The 26,210-nt window shown below is 43.5% G+C and overlaps 1 protein-coding gene across 2 annotated transcripts in view; it reads right to left on the reverse strand.

Annotated features, from left to right (window-relative positions):
- Window positions 1-26,210, reverse strand: part of LOC139563403 (phosphofurin acidic cluster sorting protein 2-like) — a 170,785-nt gene that overhangs the window by 130,028 nt on the left and 14,547 nt on the right. The window lies entirely within an intron of this gene.

Below are 26,210 nucleotides of genomic sequence, written 5' to 3' on the forward strand. Positions count from 1 at the left end.
ACAGGACAGAGCTGAACTACTCCTAGTTACAGGACAGAGCTGAACTACTCCTAGTTACACGACAGAGCTGAACTACTCCTAGTTACAGGACAGAGCTGAACTACTCCTAGTTACAGGACAGAGCTGAACTACTCCTAGTTACAGGACAGAGCTGAACTACTCCTAGTTACAGGACAGAGCTGAACTACTCCTACTTACAGGACAGAGCTGAACTACTCCTAGTTACAGGACAGAGCTGAACTACTCCTAGTTACAGGACAGAGCTGAACTACTCCTAGTTACACGACAGAGCTGAACTACTCCTAGTTACAGGACAGAGCTGAACTACTCCTAGTTACAGGACAGAGCTGAACTACTCCTAGTTACAGGACAGAGCTGAACTACTCCTAGTTACAGGACAGAGCTGAACTACTCCTAGTTACAGGACAGAGCTGAACTACTCCTAGTTACAGGACAGAGCTGAACTACTCCTAGTTACAGGACAGAGCTAAACTACTCCTAGTTACAGGACAGAGCTGAACTACTCCTAGTTACAGGACAGAGCTGAACTACTCCTAGTTACAGGACAGAGCTGAACTACTCCTAGTTACAGGACAGAGCTGAACTACTCCTAGTTACAGGACAGAGCTGAACTACTCCTAGTTACAGGACAGAGCTGAACTACTCCTAGTTACAGGACAGAGCTAAACTACTCCTAGTTACAGGACAGAGCTGAACTACTCCTAGTTACAGGACAGAGCTGAACTACTCCTAGTTACAGGACAGAGCTGAACTACTCCTAGTTACAGGACAGAGCTGAACTACTCCTAGTTACAGGACAGAGCTGAACTACTCCTAGTTACAGGACAGAGCTGAACTACTCCTAGTTACAGGATAGAGCTGAACTACTCCTAGTTACAGGATAGAGCTGAACTACTCCTAGTTACAGGACAGAGCTGAACTACTCCTAGTTACAGGATAGAGCTAAAGTACTCCTAGTTACAGGACAGAGCTGAACTACTCCTAGTTACAGGATAGAGCTGAACTACTCCTAGTTACAGGACAGAGCTGAACTACTCCTAGTTACAGGACAGAGCTGAACTACTCCTAGTAACAGGACAGAGCTGAACTACTCCTAGTTACAGGACAGAGCTGAACTACTCCTAGTTACACGACAGAGCTGAACTACTCCTAGTTACAGGACAGAGCTGAACTACTCCTAGTTACAGGACAGAGCTGAACTACTCCTAGTTACAGGACAGAGCTGAACTACTCCTAGTTACAGGACAGAGCTGAACTACTCCTAGTTACAGGACAGAGCTGAACTACTCCTAGTTACAGGACAGAGCTGAACTACTCCTAGTTACAGGACAGAGCTGAACTACTCCTAGTTACAGGATAGAGCTAAAGTACTCCTAGTTACATGAGTGTGTTGTTGACTGTGTTCATCACAGACTCCATCAGAGACTACACATATGGGTGTGGTGGGTGAAAAAAACCACGTAGACCGATCCCAGATCAGTTTGTGCTGTGTTGCCAACTCCTATAGTCAATGTCACATCATGAGTTGGAAACACAGCATAAACAGATCTGGGACCAGGCTAGGAAACACGGCGAGTTAGAGTGCTTACATGAAATGTACCTCTATCAGAACAACCGTAACTGACCCCCAGGTCAAGGACTAGACTTCTGCAACAGCTTCAGCTCAGCTAATGAATACAACATGTTAAACCTACAGCTCCTGTAGTGTAGAAACACTACAGGAGAAAATGGTGAAACACTACAGGAGAAAATGGTGAAACACTTTCTGACTCTCTGGGAATTAGAGAAAAGGCCTTCAGAAAGTATTCACACCCCTTTGACTTTTTAAAATGGATTTAATTGTTGTTTTTTGTCAACGATTTACACAAAATACGCTGTAATGTCAAAGTGGAAGAAAAAAATCTAACATTTGTAAAATAATGTATGAAACATAAAACATTAATATATCTTGATTAGATAAGTATACAATCCCGAGTCAATACACGTTAGAATCACCTTTGGCAGCAATTACAGCTGTGGGTCTTTCTAGGTAAGTTTCTAAGAGCTATACACACCCGCATTGTACAATATTACCATATTATTCTTTAAAAAATTATTGATCCACCTCTTTGCTCTGTCCTGTGTGTAGTATGTATGTCCTGTGTGTAGTATGTATGTAGTATGTATGTCCTGTGTGTAGTATGTATGTCCTGTGTGTAGTATGTATGTATGTCCTGTGTGTAGTATGTATGTATGTCCTGTGTGTAGTATGTATGTCCTGTGTGTAGTATGTCTGTCCTGTATGTAGTATGTCCGTCCTGTGTGTAGTATGTCTGTCCTGTATGTAGTATGTCTGTCCTGTATGTAGTATGTCTGTCTTGTATGTAGTATGTATGTCCTGTATGTAGTATGTCCGTCCTGTGTGTAGTGTGTCTGTCCTGTATGTAGTATGTCTGTCCTGTGTGTAGTGTGTCTGTCCTGTATGTAGTATGTATGTAGTATGTATGTCTTGTATGTAGTATGTCTGTCCTGTATGTAGTATGTCCGTCCTGTGTGTAGTATGTCTGTCCTGTATGTAGTATGTCTGTCCTGTATGTAGTATGTCTGTCTTGTATTTAGTATGTATGTCCTGTATGTAGTATGTCCGTCCTGTGTGTAGTGTGTCTGTCCTGTATGTAGTATGTCTGTCCTGTGTGTAGTGTGTCTGTCCTGTATGTAGTGTGTCCGTCCTGTATGTAGTATGTGTGTAGTATGTAGTATGTCTGTCCTGTGTGTAGTATGTATGTAGTATGCCTGTCCTGTGTGTAGTGTGTCTGTCCTGTGTGTAGTATGTATGTCCTGTATGTAGTATGTATGTAGTATGTCTGTCCTGTATGTAGTATGTATGTAGTATGTCTGTCCTGTATGTAGTATGTCTGTCCTGTATGTAGTATGTCTGTCCTGTATGTAGTGTGTCTGTCCTGTGTGTAGTATGTCTGTCCTGTATGTAGTATGTATGTAGTATGTCTGTCCTGTATGTAGTATGTATGTAGTATGTCTGTACTGTATGTAGTATGTATGTAGTATGTCTGTCCTGTATGTAGTATGTCCGTCCTGTATGATGCTATCAGATCTTTCTAGGGGTCGTGGTCCCAGAACCGTTATTTTAATTCTCTGTCTGTAATCTGCATAACTCAAAAGGTCCTGGAGCGTTTCGGCTGCAAAGCAAAGTGCAAACAGATCTCACAACGAACACAATGCAACATAATAGAACATAATCACAAAGATATCTGGTTGATTTGAACCGTGTGTCGGTGTGTGTGAACCACATTTGGAAATAATGTCACTTCCCTGTAGCCCTGGAATCAGTAGCTAGGTTACCAATATGATGTTGTTGTTGTTGTTTAAGCAGAGGGGAAGAAATCTATTATCAAATGCAGTATCAGAACATGGAGTCTCAAGGTCCTCGGTAGACACAGCAGGCTACCATCTCCTGTTATTCACACAGACAGATTTGACCGGTTTGTCACAACCTCGCAATACAAAATTACCCAACTCTGACCTAACCCTGACTAAACCCTGACTAAACCCTGACCTAACCCTGACCCAACCCTGACTAAACCCTGACTAAACCCTGACCTAACCCTGACCCAACCCTGACTAAACCCTGACTAAACCCGGACCTAAACCCGGACCCAACCCTGACCTAACTCTGACCCTAACCCTGACCTAACCCTGACCCAACCCTGACCCAACCCTGACCCAACCCTGACCCAACCCTGACCCAACCCTGACTCAACCCTGACTCAACCCTGACCTAACTCTGACCAAACCCTGACTCAACCCTGACTAAACCCTGACTAAACCCTGACCAAACCCGGACTAAACCCGGACCAAACCCGGACTAAACCCGGACTAAACCCGGACTAAACCCTGATCAAACCCTGACCAAACCCTGACTAAACCCTGACTAAACCCTGACTAAACCCTGACTAAACCCTGACTAAACCCTGACCAAACCCTGACTAAACCCTGAGCAAACCCTGACTAAACCCTGACTAAACCCTGAGCAAACCCTGACCAAACCCTGACTAAATCCTGACTAAATCCGGACCAAACCCTGACCAAACCCTGACTAAACCCTGACCCAACCCTGACTAAACCCTGACCAAACCCTGACTAAACCCTGAGAGCTGCTGAATGGAGCTATACTAGAAGTCCCCCTCAGTCTGTTAGCAGAGGACCACTGCACTACAACAGTACACCAGGGATACATCTGAAACGGCACCCTATTCCCTACATAGTGCACTACTTTTAACCAGAGCCCTATGGGCCATGTGCACTATGTAGGGAATAAGGTGCCGTTTGGGACGTAACCATAAACGATAGTGGTAGTTAATATGCTGCCTCAAGGCTTCTCCACTCATTATGTTAAAATAGTTGAATATATATATCTATATCCATATCCTTTCTATCCAGTCGAAAAGGTCTTCTGACAAAGTTTATACTGCAGTTTCTATTACATCAGGAACTCATTTCACAACATGGCAGAAGAAGAAGAAGAACAGTTGCTGAGGGTTAAACAAAGGACCAGAAGAAGAACAGTTACTGAGGGTTAAACAAAGGACCAGAAGAAGAACAGTTACTGAGGGGTTAAACAAAGTACCTGAAGAAGAACAGTTACTGAGGGGTTAAACAAAGGACCAGAAGAAGAACAGTTACTGAGGGTTAAACAAAGGACCAGAAGAAGAACAGTTACTGAGGGTTAAACAAAGGACCAGAAGAAGAACAGTTACTGAGGGTTAAACAAAGGACCAGAAGAAGAACAGTTGCTGAGGGTTAAACAAAGGACCAGAAGAAGAACAGTTACTGAGGGTTAAACAAAGTACCAGAAGAAGAACAGTTACTGAGGGTTAAACAAAGGACCAGAAGAAGAACAGTTGCTGAGGGTTAAACAAAGGACCAGAAGAAGAACAGTTGCTGAGGGTTAAACAAAGGACCAGAAGAAGAACAGTTACTGAGGGTTAAACAAAGGACCAGAAGAAGAACAGTTACTGAGGGTTAAACAAAGGACCAGAAGAAGAACAGTTACTGAGGGTTAAACAAAGTACCAGAAGAAGAACAGTTGCTGAGGGTTAAACAAAGTACCAGAAGAAGAACAGTTGGAACAGTTAACCTTCCAACCAGGCTCTCTCAAAGTTGAAGCCTAAAAATCACTTGTTTTATTTGCTATTGAGCTTCTGGTACTCACTATACGGAAGGCTAGCAAGGTCTACGATCGTTGTCAGACCAAACAAGAGTTTGGCAAGACGGTAAACAGATCTAGCAGTAGGATAACAGAGAACAGGGAGACTTGGAGAAATCTGCTCCACTACGTAATATTCATTCAAAAACAAATAAATAAATGTGTGTTTGCAGAACATAATAGCACTATCCAATATAGATATATATATTCAACTATTTAAACATAACGAGTGGAGAAGCCTTGAGGCAGCATATTAACCACCACTATCGTTTATGGCTACGTCCCAAACGGCACCCTATTCCCTACATAGTGCACAGGGCCCATAGGGCTCTGGTTAAAAGTAGTGCACTATGTAGGGAATAGGGCACCATTTGAGAAGCATCCTACATTTCAGCTTTATCAGTGGAACAGGGTGTGCTGCCTGCAGTCATGTGGGCCTTGACTTCTGATTGGAGGACAACCCAGACCCAGATACAGACTAGAGGTCGACCGATTAATTAGAGCCGATTTCAAGTTTTCATAACAAATCAGTAATCTGCCTTTTTGGACACCGATTACATTGCAATCCACGAGGAGACCGCGTGGCAGGCTGACCACCTGTTACGTGACTGCAGCGTCAAAAGGACCTTGTGGCTGCAAGGAGCCAAGGTAAGTTGCTAGCTAGCATTAAACTTATCTTATAAAAAAACTATCAATCTTCACATAATCACTAGTTAACTACACATGGTTGATGATATTACTAGTTTATCTAGCGTGTCCTGCGTTGCATATAATCGATGCGGTGCCTGTTCATTTATCATCGAATCACAGCCTACTTCGCTAAACGGGTGATGATTTAACCGTTTGGCGCATTTGCGAAAAAAGCACTGTCGTTGCACCAATGTACCTAACCATAAACATCAATGCCTTTCTTTAAAATCAATACACAAGTATATTTTTTTAAACCTGCATATTTAGTTAAAATAAATTAATGTTAGCAGGCAATATAAACTAGGGAATTGTGTCACTTCTCTTACGTTCAGTGCAGGCAGAGTCAGAGTATATGCAGCAGTTTGGGCCGCCTGGCTCGTTGCGAACTGTGTTTCTTCCTAACAAAGACCGTCATTAATTTGCCAGAATTTTACATAATTATGATATAACATTGACGGTTGTGCAATGTAACAGCAATATTTAGACTTAGGGATGCCACCCGTTCGATAAAATACGGAACGGTTCAGTATTTCACTGAAAGAATAAACGTTTTGTTTTGGAAATGATAGTTTCCGGATTCGACCATATTAATGACCAAAGGCTCGTATTTCTGTGTGTATTATATTATATTAAGTCTATGATTTGATAGAGCAGTCTGACTGAGCGGTGGTAGGCAGCAGCAGCCTCGTAAGCATTCATTCAAACAGCACTTTACTGTGTTTGCCAGCAGCTCTTCGCTGTGCTTCAAGCATTGCGCTGTTTATGACTTCAAGCCTATCAACTCCCGAGATTAGGCTGCCAATACTAAAGTACCTATAAGAACATCCAATCGTCAAAGGTATATGAAATACAAATCGTATAGAGATAAATAGTCCTATAATTCCTATAATAACTACAACCTAAAACTTCTTAACTGGGAATATTGAAGACTCATGTTAAAAGAAACCACCAGCTTTCATATGTTCTCATGTTCTGAGCAATGAACTTAAACGTTAGCTTTTTTACATGGCACATATTGCACTTTTACTTTCTTCTCCAACACTGTGTTTTTGCATTATTTAAACAAAATTAAGCATGTTTCATTATTGATTTGAGACTAAATAGATGTATGTATTATATTAAGTTAAAATAAAAGTGTTCATTGTTCATTCAGTATTGTTGTAATTGTCATTATTACAAATATATATAAAAATTGACCGATTAATCGGTATTGGCTTTTTTTGGTCCTATAATAATTGGTATCGGCGTTGAAAAATCATAATCAGTCGACCTCTAATACCGACCCAGAACAGAACAGTCGAATTCAGAACCTCTAATACCGACCCAGAACAGTCGAATACAGAACCTCTAATACCGACCCAGAACAGAACAGTCGAATACAGAACCTCTAATACCGACCCAGAACAGAACAGTCGAATACAGAACCTCTAATACAGACCCAGAACAGAACAGAAACAGACATCAGTGACTTGAAGGACTGTTTAAAACACTATGCATATAAATACAACGTAGGCTAGTGGGAGGGATAGAGGGAAGGAAAGGGGGAGATAGTGAAACCTCTTCCACTCTGGCTGAAAGCAGGATTGATCGGCCTGGGGGAGGGAGGGGGAGAGAGAAGAGAGAAGAGAGAAGAGAGAGAGAGAGAGAGAGAGAGAGAGAGAGAGAGAGAGAGAGAGAGAGAGAGAGAGAGAGGCAGAGAACTTAACTAGGGGTGAAAGGTGGATGTCTCCATCCCAAACGGCACCCTATTCCCTATATGGTGCACTCCTTTTGACCAAAGCCCTATGGGTGAAGTAGATATACAGTAGGTCCTGGTCAAAGTAGTGCACCATTATGCCTGGAATAAGGTGCCATCTAGGAGGGTAACGGTTGTCCTCTCCTGCCTTCTCTCTGTCCTGTCTCTGTCCTGCGTCTGTCCTGTCTCTGACCTCGCCTGCCTTCTCTCTGTCCTGTCTCTGACCTCTCCTGCCTTCTCTCTGTCCTGTCTCTGTCCTGTCTCTGTCCTGTCTCTGTCCTGTCTCTGTCCTGTCTCTGTCCTGCGTCTGTCCTGTCTCTGACCTCGCCTGCCTTCTCTCTGTCCTGTCTCTGTCCTGCGTCTGTCCTGTCTCTGTCCTCGCCTGCCTTCACTCTGTCCTGTCTCTGTCCTCGCCTGCCTTCTCTCTGTCCTGTCTCTGTCCTGCGTCTGTCCTGTCTCTGACCTCGCCTGCCTTCTCTCTGTCCTGTCTCTGTCCTGCGTCTGTCCTGTCTCTGTCCTCTCCTGCCTTCACTCTGTCCTGTCTCTGTCCTCGCCTGCCTTCTCTCTGTCCTGTCTCTGTCCTCGCCTGCCTTCACTCTGTCCTGTCTCTGTCCTCGCCTGCCTTCTCTCTGTCCTCGCCTGCCTTCTCTCTGTCCTGTCTCTGTCCTGTGTCTGTCCTGTCTCTGTCCTGTGTCTGTCCTCGCCTGCCTTCTCTCTGTCCTGTCTCTGTCCTGTCTCTGTCCTGTCTCTGTCCTGTCTCTGTCCTCGCCTGCCTGCCTTCACTCTGTTCTGTCTCTGTCCTCGCCTGTCTTCTCTCTGTCCTGTCTCTGTCCTCGCCTGTCTTCTCTCAGTCCTGTCTCTGTCCTGTCTCTGTCCTCGCCTGCCTTCTCTCTGTCCTGTCTCTGTCCTCACCTGCCTTCTCTCTGTCTTGTCTCTGTCCTGTCTCTGTCCTCTCCTGCCTTCACTCTGTCCTGTCTCTGTCCTCGCCTGCCTTCTCTCTGTCCTGTCTCTGTCCTGTCTCTGTCCTCGCCTGCCTTCTCTCTGTCCTGTCTCTGTCCTGTCTCTGTCCTCGCCTGCCTTCACTCTGTCCTGTCTCTGTCCTCGCCTGTCTTCACTCTGTCCTGTCTCTGTCCTGTCTCTGTCCTGTCTCTGTCCTCGCCTGTCCTGCCTCTGTCCTGTCTTGTCTCTATCCTCGCCTGTCTTCTCCCTGTCCTGCCTCTGTCCTGTCCTGTCTCTATCCTCGCCTGTCTTCTCCCTGTCCTTTCCCAGTCCTTCAACACCCGCTGTCTCAGCAAGCTGGGGGGTGGTGGTGTTGGATATCTCTTATATAACCTAAGAGCAGCAACACTTGCTGAATGACTCACACATTACAGCCGTCACCTCATGTTGTGGATACCAAACTATGGCTAGCACAAATAACTGGCTATGGCTAGCACACATAACTGGCTATGGCTAGCACACATAACTGGCTATGGCTAGCACACATAACTGGCTATGGCTAGCACACATAACTGGCTATGGCTAGCACGCATAACTGGCTATGGCTAGCACGCATAACTGGCTATGGCTAGCACGCATAACTGGCTATGGCTAGCACGCATAACTGGCTATGGCTAGCACGCATAACTGGCTATGGCTAGCACACATAACTGGCTATGGCTAGCACACATAACTGGCTATGGCTAGCACGCATAACTGGCTATGGCTAGCACGCATAACTGGCTATGGCTAGCACACATAACTGGCTATGGCTAGCACACATAACTGGCTATGGCTAGCACACATAACTGGCTATGGCTAGCACACATACCTGGCTATGGCTAGCACACATAACTGGCTATGGCTAGCACACATAACTGGCTATGGCTAGCACACATAACTGGCTATGGCTAGCACACATAACTGGCTATGGCTAGCACACATAACTGGCTATGGCTAGCACACATAACTGGCTATGGCAAGCACACATAACTGGCTATGGCTAGCACACATAACTCAATACATCTCTATGGTCTAGCTCAGTACATCAGTTAGCTACAGCATCTATTGGATGCTAAACAACGTCTAGCCTTGCTTTGTGTAACTAGACCGAGGCTATCCTTCAGACTAGAGGTCGACTGATTATGATTTTTCAAAGCCGATACCGATACCAATTATTTTAGGACCAAAGAAAGCCAATACCGATTATATCGGACGATTTTTATATATACAGTGGGGAGAACAAGTATTTGATACACTGCCGATTTTGCAGGTTTTCCTACTTACAAAGCATGTAGAAAATCCAGAAAATCCCATTGTATGATTTTTAAGTAATTAATTTGCATTTTATTGCATGACATAAGTATTTGATCACCTACGAACCAGTAAGAATTCCGGCTCTCACAGACCTGTTAGTTGTTCTTTAAGAATAATACTACCGACCCCACGTTCAACAGTTATAATACTACCGACCCCACGTTCAACAGTTATAATACTACCGACCCCACGTTCAACAGTTATAATACTACCGACCCCACGTTCAACAGTTATAATACTACCGACCCCACGTTCAACAGTTATATTACTACCGACCCCACGTTCAACAGGTATAATACTACCCACGTTCAACAGTTATAATACTACCGACCCCACGTTCAACAGTTATAATACTACCCACGTTCAACAGTTATAATACTACCGACCCCACGTTCAACAGTTATAATACTACCCACGTTCAACAGTTATAATACTACCGACCCCACGTTCAACAGTTATAATACTACCGACCCCACGTTCAACAGTTATAATACTACCCACGTTCAACAGGTATAATACTACCGACCCCACGTTCAACAGTTATAATACTACCGACCACACGTTCAACAGTTATAATACTACCGACCCCACGTTCAACAGTTACAATACTACCGACCCCACGTTCAACAGTTACAATACTACCGACCCCACGTTCAACAGTTATAATACTACCGACCCCACGTTCAACAGTTATAATACTACCGACCCCACGTTCAACAGTTATAATACTACCCACGTTCAACACTTATAATACTACCGACCCCACGTTCAACAGTTATAATACTACCGACCCCACGTTCAACAGGTATAATACTACCGACCCCACGTTCAACAGTTATAATACTACCGACCCCACGTTCAACAGTTATAATACTACCGACCCCACGTTCAACAGTTATAATACCACCGACCCCACGTTCAACAGTTATAATACTACCGACCCCACGTTCAACAGTTATAATACTACCGACCCCACGTTCAACAGTTATAATACTACCGACCCCACGTTCAACAGTTATAATACTACCGACCCCACGTTCAACAGTTATAATACTACCGACCCCACGTTCAACAGTTATAATACTACCGACCCCACGTTCAACAGTTATAATACTACCGACCCCACGTTCAACAGTTATAATACTACCGACCCCACGTTCAACAGTTATAATACTACCGACCCCACGTTCAACAGTTATAATACTACCGACCCCACGTTCAACAGGTATAATACTACCGACCCCACGTTCAACAGTTATAATACTACCGACCCCACGTTCAACAGTTATAATACTACCGACCCCACGTTCAACAGTTATAATACTACCGACCCCACGTTCAACAGTTATAATACTACCGACCCCACGTTCAACAGTTATAATACTACCGCCCCCACGTTCAACACTTATAATACTACCGACCCCACGTTCAACAGTTATAATACTACCGACCCCACGTTCAACAGTTATAATACTACCGACCCCACGTTCAACAGTTATAATACTACCGACCCCACGTTCAACAGTTATAATACTACCGACCCCACGTTCAACAGTTATAATACTACCGACCCCACGTTCAACAGTTATAATACTACCGACCCCACGTTCAACAGTTATAATACTACCGACCCCACGTTCAACAGTTATAATACTACCGACCCCACGTTCAACAGTTATAACACTACCGACCCCACGTTCAACAGTTATAATACTACCGACCCCACGTTCAACAGTTATAACACTACCGACCCCACGTTCAACAGTTATAATACTACCGACCCCAAGTTCAACAGTTATAATACTACCGACCCCACGTTCAACAGTTATAATACTACCGACCCCACGTTCAACAGTTATAATACTACCGACCCCACGTTCAACAGTTATAACACTACCGACCCCACGTTCAACAGTTATAATACTACCGACCCCACGTTCAACAGTTATAACACTACCGACCCCACGTTCAACAGTTATAATACTACCGACCCCAAGTTCAACAGTTATAATACTACCGACCCCACGTTCAACAGGTATAATACTACCGACCCCACGTTCAACAGTTATATTACTACCGACCCCACGTTCAACAGTTATAATACTACCGACCCCACGTTCAACAGTTATAATACTACCGACCCCACGTTCAACAGTTATAATACTACCGACCCCACGTTCAACAGGTATAATACTACCGACCCCACGTTCAACAGTTATAATACTACCGACCCCACGTTCAACAGTTATAATACTACCGACCCCGCGTTCAACAGTTATAATACTACCGACCCCACGTTCAACAGTTATAATACTACCGACCCCACGTTCAACAGTTATAATACTACCGACCCCACGTTCAACAGTTATAATACTACCGACCCCACGTTCAACAGTTATAATACTACCGACCACACGTTCAACAGTTATAATACTACCGACCCCACGTTCAACAGTTATAATACTACCGACCCCACGTTCAACAGTTATAATACTACTGACCCCACGTTCAACAGTTATAAAACTACCGACCCCACGTTCAACAGTTATAATACTACCGACCCCACGTTCAACAGGTATAATACTACCCACGTTCAACAGTTATAATACTACCGACCCCACGTTCAACAGTTATAATACTACCGACCCCACGTTCAACAGTTATAATACTACCGACCCCACGTTCAACAGTTATATTACTACCGACCCCACGTTCAACAGTTATAATACTACCGACCCCACGTTCAACAGTTATAATACTACCGACCCCACGTTCAACAGGTATAATACTACCGACCCCACGTTCAACAGTTATAATACTACCGACCCCACGTTCAACAGTTATAATACTACCGACCCCACGTTCAACAGTTATAATACTACCGACCCCACGTTCAACAGTTATAATACTACCGACCCCAAGTTCAACAGTTATAATACTACCGACCCCGCGTTCAACAGTTATAATACTACCGACCCCACGTTCAACAGTTATATTACTACCGACCCCACGTTCAACAGTTATAATACTACCGACCCCGCGTTCAACAGTTATAATACTACCGACCCCACGTTCAACAGTTATATTACTACCGACCCCACGTTCAACAGTTATAATACTACCGACCCCGCGTTCAACAGTTATAATACTACCGACCCCACGTTCAACAGTTATATTACTACCGACCCCACGTTCAACAGTTATAATACTACCGACCCCACGTTCAACAGTTATAATACTACCGACCCCACGTCCAACAGTTATAATACTACCGACCCCACGTTCAACAGTTATAATACTACCGACCCCACGTTCAACAGTTATAATACTAACGCCCCCACGTTAAACATTTATAATACTACCGACCCCACGTCCAACAGTTATAATACTACCGACCCCACGTTCAACAGTTATAATACTACCGACCCCACGTTCAACAGTTATAATACTACCGACCCCACGTTCAACAGTTATAATACTACCGACCCCACGTCCAACAGTTATAATACTACCGACCCCACGTTCAACAGTTATAATACTACCGACCCCACGTTCAACAGTTATAATACTACCGACCCCGCGTTCAACAGTTATAATACTACCCACGTTCAACAGTTATAATACTACCCACGTTCAACAGTTATAATACTACCGACCCCACGTTCAACAGTTATAATACTACCGACCCCACGTTCAACAGTTATAATACTACCGACCCCACGTTCAACAGTTATAATACTACCGACCCCACGTTCAACAGTTATAATACTACCGACCCCACGTTCAACAGTTATAATACTACCGACCCCACGTTCAACAGTTATAATACTACCGACCCCACGTTCAACAGGTATAATACTACCGACCCCACGTTCAACAGTTATAATACTACCGACCCCACGTTCAACAGGTATAATACTACCGACCCCACGTTCAACAGTTATAATACTACCGACCCCACGTTCAACAGGTATAATACTACCGACCCCACGTTCAACAGTTATAATACTACCGACCCCACGTTCAACAGGTATAATACTACCGACCCCACGTTCAACAGTTATAATACTACCGACCCCACGTTCAACAGTTATAATACTACCGACCCCACGTTCAACAGGTATAATACTACCGACCCCACGTTCAACAGGTATAATACTACCGACCCCACGTTCAACTGTTATAATACTACCGACCCCACGTTCAACAGTTATAATACTACCGACCCCACGTTCAACAGTTATAATACTACCGACCCCACGTTCAGCAGTTATAATACTACCGACCCCACGTTCAACAGTTATAATACTAACGACCCCACGTTCAACAGTTATAATACTACCGACCCCACGTTCAACAGTTATAATACTACCGACCCCACGTTCAACAGTTATAATACTACCGACCGCACGTTCAACAGTTATAATACTACCCACGTTCAACAGGTATAATAGTACCCACGTTCAACAGTTATAATACTACCGACCCCACGTTCAACAGTTATAATACTACCGACCCCACGTTCAACAGTTATAATACTACCGACCCCACGTTCAACAGTTATAATACTACCCACGTTCAACAGTTATAATACTACCCACGTTCAACAGTTATAATACTACCGACCCCACGTTCAACAGTTATAATACTACCGACCCCACGTTCAACAGTTATAATACTACCGACCCCACGTTCAACAGGTATAATACTACCGACCCCACGTTCAACAGTTATAATACTACCGACCCCACGTTCAACAGTTATAATACTACCGACCCCACGTTCAACAGTTATAACACTACCGACCCCACGTTCAACAGGTATAATACTACCGACCCCACGTTCAACAGTTATAATACTACCGACCCCACGTTCAACAGTTATAATACTACCGACCCCACGTTCAACAGTTATAATACTACCGACCCCACGTTCAACAGTTATAATACTACCGACCCCACGTTCAACAGTTATAATACTACCGACCCCACGTTCAACAGTTATAATACTACCGACCCCACGTTCAACAGTTATAATACTACCGTCCCCACGTTCAACAGTTATAATACTACCGACCCCACGTTCAACAGTTATAATACTACCGAACCCACGTTCAACAGTTATAATACTACCGACCCCACGTTCAACAGTTATAATACTACCCACGTTCAACAGTTATAATACTACCGACCCCACGTTCAACAGTTATAATACTACCGACCCCACGTTCAACAGTTATAATACTACCGACCCCACGTTCAACAGTTATAATACTACCGACCCCACGTTAAACAGTTATAATACTACCGACCCCACGTTCAACAGTTATAATACTACCGACCCCACGTTCAACAGTTATAATACTACCGACCCCACGTTCAACAGTTATAATACTACCGACCCCACGTTCAACAGTTATAATACTACCGACCCCACGTCCAACAGTTATAATACTACCGACCCCACGTTCAACAGTTATAAAACTACAGACCCCACGTTCAACAGTTATAATACTACCGACCCCACGTCCAACAGTTATAATACTACCGAACCCACGTTCAACAGTTATAAAACTACAGACCCCACGTTCAACAGTTATAATACTACCGACCCCACGTTCAACAGTTATAATACTACAGACCCCACGTTCAACAGTTATAATACTACCGACCCCACGTTCAACAGTTATAATACTACCGACCCCACGTCCAACAGTTATAATACTACCGACCCCACGTTCAACAGTTAGAATACTACCGACCCCACGTTCAACAGTTATAATACTACCGACCCCGCGTTCAACAGTTATAATACTACCCACGTTCAACAGTTATAATACTACCCACGTTCAACAGTTATAATACTACCGACCCCACGTTCAACAGTTATAATACTACCGACCCCACGTTCAACAGTTATAATACTACCGACCCCACGTTCAACAGTTATAATACTACCGACCCCACGTTCAACAGTTATAATACTACCGACCCCACGTTCAACAGTTATAATACTACCGACCCCACGTTCAACAGTTATAATACTACCGCCCCCACGTTCAACAGTTATAATACTAACGCCCCCACGTTCAACAGTTATAATACTACCGACCCCACGTTCAACAGTTATAATACTACCGCCCCCACGTTCAACAGTTATAATACTACCCACGTTCAACAGTTATAATACTACCGACCCCACGTTCAACAGTTATAATACTACCGACCCCACGTTCAACAGTTATAATACTACCGACCCCACGTTCAACAGTTATAATACTACCGACCCCACGTTCAACAGTTATAATACTACCCACGTTCAACAGTTATAATACTACCGACCCCACGTTCAACAGTTATAATACTACCGCCCCCACGTTCAACAGTTATAATACTACCGACCCCACGTTCAACAGTTATAATACTACCGACCCCACGTTCAACAGTTATAATACTACCGACCCCACGTTCAACAGTTATAATACTACCGACCCCACGTTCAACAGTTATAATACTACCGACCCCACGTTCAACAGTTATAATACTACCCACGTTCAACAGTTATAATACTACCGACCCCACGTTCAACAGTTATAATACTACCGACCCCACGTTCAACAGTTATAATACTACCGACCCCACGTTCAACAGTTATAATACTACCGACCCCACGTTCAACAGTTATAATACTACCGACCCCACGTTCAACAGTTATAATACTACCGACCGCACGTTCAACAGTTATAATACTACCCACGTTCAACAGGTATAATACTACCCACGTTCAACAGTTATAATACTACCGACCCCACGTTCAACAGTTATAATACTACCGACCCCACGTTCAACAGTTATAATACTACCGACCCCACGTTCAACAGTTATAATACTACCCACGTTCAACAGTTATAATACTACCCACGTTCAACAGTTATAATACTACCCACGTTCAACAGTTATAATACTACCGACCCCACGTTCAACAGTTATAATACTACCGACCCCACGTTCAACAGTTATAATACTACCGACCCCACGTTCAACAGTTATAATACTACCGACCCCACGTTCAACAGTTATAATACTACCGACCCCACGTTCAACAGGTATAATACTACCGACCCCACGTTCAACAGGTATAATACTACCGACCCCACGTTCAACAGGTATAATACTACCGACCCCACGTTCAACAGGTATAATACTACCGACCCCACGTTCAACAGGTATAATACTACCGACCCCACGTTCAACAGTTATAATACTACCGACCCCACGTTCAACAGTTATAATACTACCGACCCCACGTTCAACAGTTATAATACTACCGACCCCACGTTCAACAGTTATAATACTACCGACCCCACGTTCAACAGTTATAATACTACCGACCCCACGTTCAACAGTTATAATACTACCGACCCCACGTTCAACAGTTATAATACTACCGACCCCACGTTCAACAGTTATAATACTACCGACCCCACGTTCAACAGTTATAATACTACCCACGTTCAACAGTTATAATACTACCGACCCCACGTTCAACAGTTATAATACTACCGACCCCACGTTCAACAGTTATAATACTACCGACCCCACGTTCAACAGTTATAATACTACCGACCCCACGTTCAACAGTTATAATACTACCCACGTTCAACAGTTAAAATACTACCGACCCCACGTTCAACAGTTATAATACTACCCACGTTCAACAGTTATAATACTACCCCCATTCAACAGTTATAATACTACCGACCCCACGTTCAACAGTTATAATACTACCGACCCCACGTTCAACAGTTATAATACTACCGACCCCACGTTCAACAGTTATAATACTACCGACCCCACGTTCAACAGTTATAATACTACCGACCCCACGTTCAACAGTTATAATACTACCGACCCCACGTTCAACAGGTATAATACTACCGACCCCACGTTCAACAGTTATAATACTACCGTCCCCACGTTCAACAGTTATAATACTACCGACCCCACGTTCAACAGTTATAATACTACCGACCGCACGTTCAACAGTTATAATACTACCGACCCCACGTTCAACAGTTATAATACTACCCACGTTCAACAGTTATAATACTACCGTCCCCACGTTCAACAGGTATAATACTACCGACCCCACGTTCAACAGTTATAATACTACCGACCCCACGTTCAACAGTTATAATACTACCGTCCCCACGTTCAACAGTTATAATACTACCGACCCCACGTTCAACAGTTATAATACTACCGACCCCACGTTCAACAGTTATAATATTACCGACCCCACGTTCAACAGTTATAATACTACCGACCCCACGTTCAACAGTTATAATACTACCGACCCCACGTTCAACAGTTATAATACTACCGACCCCACGTTCAACAGGTATAATACTACCGACCCCACGTTCAACAGTTATAATACTACCGACCCCACGTTCAACAGTTATAATACTACCGACCCCACGTTCAACAGTTATAATACTACCGACCCCACGTTCAACAGTTATAATACTACCGACCCCACGTTCAACAGTTATAATACTACCCACGTTCAACAGTTATAATACTACCCACGTTCAACAGTTATAATACTACCGACCCCACGTTCAACAGTTATAATACTACCGACCCCACGTTCAACAGTTATAATACTACCGACCCCACGTTCAACAGTTATAATACTACCGACCCCACGTTCAACAGTTCTAATACTACCGACCCCACGTTCAACAGTTATAATACTACCGACCCCACGTTCAACAGGTATAATACTACCGACCCCACGTTCAACAGTTATAATACTACCGACCCCACGTTCAACAGTTATAATACTACCCACGTTCAACAGTTATAATACTACCGACCCCACGTTCAACAGTTATAATACTACCGACCCCACGTTCAACAGTTATAATACTACCGTCCCCACGTTCAACAGTTATAATACTACCGTCCCCACGTTCAACAGTTATAATACTACCGACCCCACGTTCAACAGTTATAATACTACCGTCCCCACGTTCAACAGTTATAATACTACCGACCCCACGTTCAACAGGTATAATACTACCGACCCCACGTTCAACAGTTATAATACTACCGACCCCACGTTCAACAGTTATAATACTACCCACGTTCAACAGTTATAATACTACCGACCCCACGTTCAACAGTTATAATACTACCGACCCCACGTTCAACAGTTATAATACTACCGACCCCACGTTCAACAGTTATAATACTACCGACCCCACGTTCAACAGGTATAATACTACCGACCCCACGTTCAACAGTTATAATACTACCGACCCCACGTTCAACAGTTATAATACTACCGACCCCACGTTCAACAGATATAATACTACCGACCCCACGTTCAACAGTTATAATACTACCGACCCCACGTTCAACAGTTATAATACTACCGACCCCACGTTCAACAGTTATAACACTACCGACCCCACGTTCAACAGGTATAATACTACCGACCCCACGTTCAACAGTTATAATACTACCGACCCCACGTTCAACAGTTATAATACTACCGACCCCACGTTCAACAGTTATAATACTACCCACGTTCAACAGTTATAATACTACCGACCCCACGTTCAACAGTTATAATACTACCCACGTTCAACAGTTATAATACTACCGACCCCACGTTCAACAGTTATAATACTACCGACCCCACGTTCAACAGTTATAATACTAGCGACCCCACGTTCAACAGATATAATACTACCGACCCCACGTTCAACAGTTATAATACTACCGACCCCACGTTCAACAGTTATAATACTACCGACCCCACGTTCAACAGTTATAATACTACCCACGTTCAACAGTTATAATACTACCGACCCCACGTTCAACAGTTATAATACTACCCACGTTCAACAGTTATAATACTACCGACCCCACGTTCAACAGTTATAATACTACCCACGTTCAACAGTTATAATACTACCGACCCCACGTTCAACAGTTATAATACTACCGACCCCACGTTCAACAGTTATAATACTACCCACGTTCAACAGTTATAATACTACCGACCCCACGTTCAACAGTTATAATACTACCGACCCCACGTTCAACAGGTATAATACTACCGACCCCACGTTCAACAGGTATAATACTACCGACCCCACGTTCAACAGGTATAATACTACCGACCCCACGTTCAACAGTTATAATACTACCGACCCCACGTTCAACAGTTATAATACTACCGACCCCACGTTCAACAGTTATAATACTACCGACCCCACGTTCAACAGTTATAATACTACCGACCCCACGTTCAACAGTTATAATACTACCGACCCCACGTTCAACAGTTATAATACTACCGACCCCACGTTCAACAGTTATAATACTACCGACCCCACGTTCAACAGGTATAATACTACCGACCCCACGTTCAACAGTTATAATACTACCGACCCCACGTTCAACAGTTATAATACTACCGACCCCACGTTCAACAGGTATAATACTACCGACCCCACGTTCAACAGTTATAATACTACCGACCCCACGTTCAACAGTTATAATACTACCGACCCCACGTTCAACAGTTATAATACTACCGACCCCACGTTCAACAGGTATAATACTACCGACCCCACGTTCAACAGGTATAATACTACCGACCCCACGTTCAACAGTTATAATACTACCGACCCCACGTTCAACAGTTATAATACTACAGACCCCACGTTCAACAGTTATAATACTACCGACCCCACGTTCAACAGGTATAATACTACCGACCCCACGTTCAACAGTTATAATACTACCGACCCCACGTTCAACAGGTATAATACTACCGACCCCACGTTCAACAGTTATAATACTACCGACCCCACGTTCAACAGTTATAATACTACCGACCTCACGTTCAACAGTTATAATACTACCGACCCCACGTTCAACAGTTATAATACTACCGACCCCACGTTCAACAGTTATAATACTACCGACCCCACGTTCAACAGTTATAATACTACCGACCCCACGTTAAACAGTTATAATACTACCGACCCCACGTTCAGCAGTTATAATACTACCGACCCCACGTTCAACAGTTATAATACTACCGACCCCACGTTCAACAGTTATAATACTACCGACCCCACGTTCAACAGTTATAATACTACCGACCCCACGTTCAACAGTTATAATACTACCGACCCCACGTTCAACAGTTATAATACTACCGACCCCACGTTCAACAGTTATAATACTACCGACCCCACGTTCAACAGTTATAATACTACCGACCCCACGTTCAACAGTTATAATACTACCGACCCCACGTTCAACAGGTATAATACTACCGACCCCACGTTCAACAGTTATAATACTACCGACCCCACGTTCAACAGTTATAATACTACCGACCCCACGTTCAACAGTTATAATACTACCGTCCCCACGTTCAACAGGTATAATACTACCGACCCCACGTTCAACAGTTATAATACTACCGACCCCACGTTCAACAGTTATAATACTACCGACCCCACGTTCAACAGTTATAATACTACCGACCCCACGTTCAACAGTTATAATACTACCGACCCCACGTTCAACAGTTATAATACTACCGACCCCACGTTCAACAGGTATAATACTACCGACCCCACGTTCAACAGTTATAATACTACCGACCCCACGTTCAACAGTTATAATACTACCGACCCCACGTTCAACAGGTATAATACTACCGACCCCACGTTCAACAGTTATAATACTACCCACGTTCAACAGTTATAATACTACCCAAGTTCAACAGTTATAATACTACCGACCCCACGTTCAACAGGTATAATACTACCGACCCCACGTTCAACAGTTATAATACTACCGACCCCACGTTCAACAGTTATAACACTACCGACCCCACGTTCAACAGTTATAATACTACCGACCCCACGTTCAACAGTTATAATACTACCGACCCCACGTTCAACAGTTATAATACTACCGACCCCACGTTCAACAGTTATAATACTACCGACCCCACGTTCAACAGTTATAACACTACCGACCCCACGTTCAACAGTTATAATACTACCGACCCCACGTTCAACAGTTATAATACTACCGACCCCACGTTCAACAGTTATAATACTACCGACCTCACGTTCAACAGTTATAATACTAACGCCCCCACGTTCAACAGTTATAATACTACCGACCCCACGTTCAACAGTTATAACACTACCGACCCCACGTTCAACAGTTATAATACTACCGACCCCACGTTCAACAGTTATAATACTACCGACCCCACGTTCAACAGTTATAATACTACCGACCTCACGTTCAACAGTTATAATACTAACGCCCCCACGTTCAACAGTTATAAAACTAACGCCCCCACGTTCAACAGTTATAATAATACCGACCCCACGTTCAACAGTTATAATACTAACGCCCCCACGTTCAACAGTTATAATAATACCGACCCCACGTTCAACAGGTATAATACTACCGACCCCACGTTCAACAGTTATAATACTACCGACCCCACGTTCAACAGTTATAATAATACCGACCCCACGTTCAACAGTTATAATACTACCGACCCCACGTTCAACAGTTATAATACTACCGACCCCACGTTCAACAGTTATAATACTACCGACCCCACGTTCAACAGTTATAATACTACCGACCCCACGTTCAACAGGTATAATACTACCGACCCCACGTTCAACAGTTATAATACTACCGACCCCACGTTCAACAGTTATAATACTACCGACCCCACGTTCAACAGGTATAATACTACCGACCCCACGTTCAACAGTTATAATACTACCCACGTTCAACAGTTATAATACTACCCAAGTTCAACAGTTATAATACTACCGACCCCACGTTCAACAGGTATAATACTACCGACCCCACGTTCAACAGTTATAATACTACCGACCCCACGTTCAACAGTTATAACACTACCGACCCCACGTTCAACAGTTATAATACTACCGACCCCACGTTCAACAGTTATAATACTACCGACCCCACGTTCAACAGTTATAATACTACCGACCCCACGTTCAACAGTTATAATACTACCGACCCCACGTTCAACAGTTATAATACTACCGACCCCACGTTCAACAGTTATAATACTACCGACCCCACGTTCAACAGTTATAATACTACCGACCCCACGTTCAACAGTTATAATACTACCGACCCCACGTTCAACAGTTATAATACTACCGACCCACGTTCAACAGTTATAATACTACCGACCCCACGTTCAACAGTTATAATACTACCGACCCCACGTTCAACAGTTATAATACTACCGACCCCACGTTCAACAGTTATAATACTACCGACCCCACGTTCAACAGTTATAATACTACCGACCCCACGTTCAACAGTTATAATACTACCGACCCCACGTTCAACAGTTATAATACTACCGCCCCCACGTTCAACAGTTATAATACTAACGCCCCCACGTTCAACAGTTATAATACTACCCACGTTCAACAGTTATAATACTACCAACCCCACGTTCAACAGTTATAATACTACCGCCCCCACGTTCAACAGTTATAATACTACCCACGTTCAACAGTTATAATACTACCGACCCCACGTTCAACAGTTATAATACTACCGACCCCACGTTCAACAGTTATAATACTACCGACCCCACGTTCAACAGTTATAATACTACCGCCCCCACGTTCAACAGTTATAATACTACCGACCCCACGTTCAACAGTTATAATACTACCGCCCCCACGTTCAACAGTTATAATACTACCGACCCCACGTTCAACAGTTATAATACTACCGCCCCCACGTTCAACAGTTATAATACTACCGACCCCACGTTCAACAGGTATAATACTACCGACCCCACGTTCAACAGTTATAATACTACCGACCCCACGTTCAACAGTTATAATACTACCGACCCCACGTTCAACAGTTATAATACTACCGACCCCACGTTCAACAGTTATAATACTACCGACCCCACGTTCAACAGTTATATTACTACTGACCCCACGTTCAACAGTTATAATACTACCCTCGTTCAACAGTTATAATACTACCGACCCCACGTTCAACAGTTATAATACTACCGACCCCACGTTCAACAGTTATAATACTACCGACCCCACGTTCAACAGTTATAATACTACCGACCCCACGTTCAACAGTTATAATACTACCGACCCCACGTTCAACAGTTATAATACTACCGACCCCACGTTCAACAGTTATAATACTACCGACCCCACGTTCAACAGTTATAATACTACCGACCCCACGTTCAACAGTTATAATACTACCGACCCCACGTTCAACAGTTATAATACTACCGACCCCACGTTCAACAGTTATAATACTACCGACCCCACGTTCAACAGTTATAATACTACCGACCCCACGTTCAACAGTTATAATACTACCGACCCCACGTTCAACAGTTATAATACTACCGACCCCACGTTCAACAGTTATAATACTACCGACCCCACGTTCAACAGTTATAATACTACCCACGTTCAACAGGTATAATACTACCGACCCCACGTTCAACAGTTATAATACTACCGACCCCACGTTCAACAGTTATAATACTACCGACCCCACGTTCAACAGTTATAATACTACCCACGTTCAACAGTTATAATACTACCGACCCCACGTTCAACAGTTATAATACTACCGACCCCACGTTCAACAGTTATAATACTACCCACGTTCAACAGTTATAATACTACCGACCCCACGTTCAACAGTTATAATACTACCGACCTCACGTTCAACAGTTATAATACTACCGACCCCACACTCAACAGTTATAATACTACCGACCCCACGTTCAACAGTTATAATACTACCGACCCCACGTTAAACAGTTATAATACTACCGACCCCACGTTCAACAGTTATAATACTACCCACGTTCAACAGTTATAATACTACCGACCCCACGTTCAACAGTTATAATACTACCCACGTTCAACAGTTAAAATACTACCGACCCCACGTTCAACAGTTATAATACTACCCACGTTCAACAGTTATAATACTACCCCCATTCAACAGTTATAATACTACCGACCCCACGTTCAACAGTTATAATACTACCGACCCCACGTTCAACAGTTATAATACTACCGACCCCACGTTCAACAGTTATAATACTACCGACCCCACGTTCAACAGTTATAATACTACCGACCCCACGTTCAACAGTTATAATACTACCGACCCCACGTTCAACAGTTATAATACTACCGACCCCACGTTCAACAGTTATAATACTACCGACCTCACGTTCAACAGTTATAATACTACCGACCCCACGTTCAACAGTTATAATACTACCGTCCCCACGTTCAACAGGTATATTACTACCGACCCCACGTTCAACAGTTATAATACTACCGACCCCACGTTCAACAGTTATAATACTACCGACCCCACGTTCAACAGTTATAATACTACCGACCCCACGTTCAACAGTTATAATACTACCGACCCCACGTTCAACAGTTATAATACTACCGACCCCACGTTCAACAGTTATAATACTACCGACCCCACGTTCAACAGTTATAATACTACCGACCCCACGTTCAACAGTTATAATACTACCGACCCCACGTTCAACAGTTATAATACTACCGACCCCACGTTCAACAGTTATAATACTACCGACCCCACGTTCAACAGTTATAATACTACCGACCCCACGTTCAACAGTTATAATACTACCGACCCCACGTTCAACAGTTATAATACTACCGACCCCACGTTCAACAGTTATAATACTACCGACCCCACGTTCAACAGTTATAATACTACCGACCCCACGTTCAACAGTTATAATACTACCGACCCACGTTCAACAGTTATAACACTACCGACCCCACGTTCAACAGTTATAATACTACCGACCCCACGTTCAACAGTTATAATACTACCGACCCCACGTTCAACAGTTATAATACTACCGACCCCACGTTCAACAGTTATAATACTACCGACCCCACGTTCAACAGTTATAATACTACCGACCCCACGTTCAACAGTTATAATACTACCCACGTTCAACAGTTATAATACTACCGACCCCACGTTCAACAGTTATAATACTACCGACCCCACGTTCAACAGTTATAATACTACCGACCCCACGTTCAACAGGTATCATACTACCGACCCCACGTTCAACAGTTATAATACTACC

The sequence above is a fragment of the Salvelinus alpinus genome, chromosome 34, assembly GCF_045679555.1.
Source record: "Salvelinus alpinus chromosome 34, SLU_Salpinus.1, whole genome shotgun sequence".
Lineage (NCBI taxonomy): Eukaryota > Metazoa > Chordata > Actinopteri > Salmoniformes > Salmonidae > Salvelinus > Salvelinus alpinus.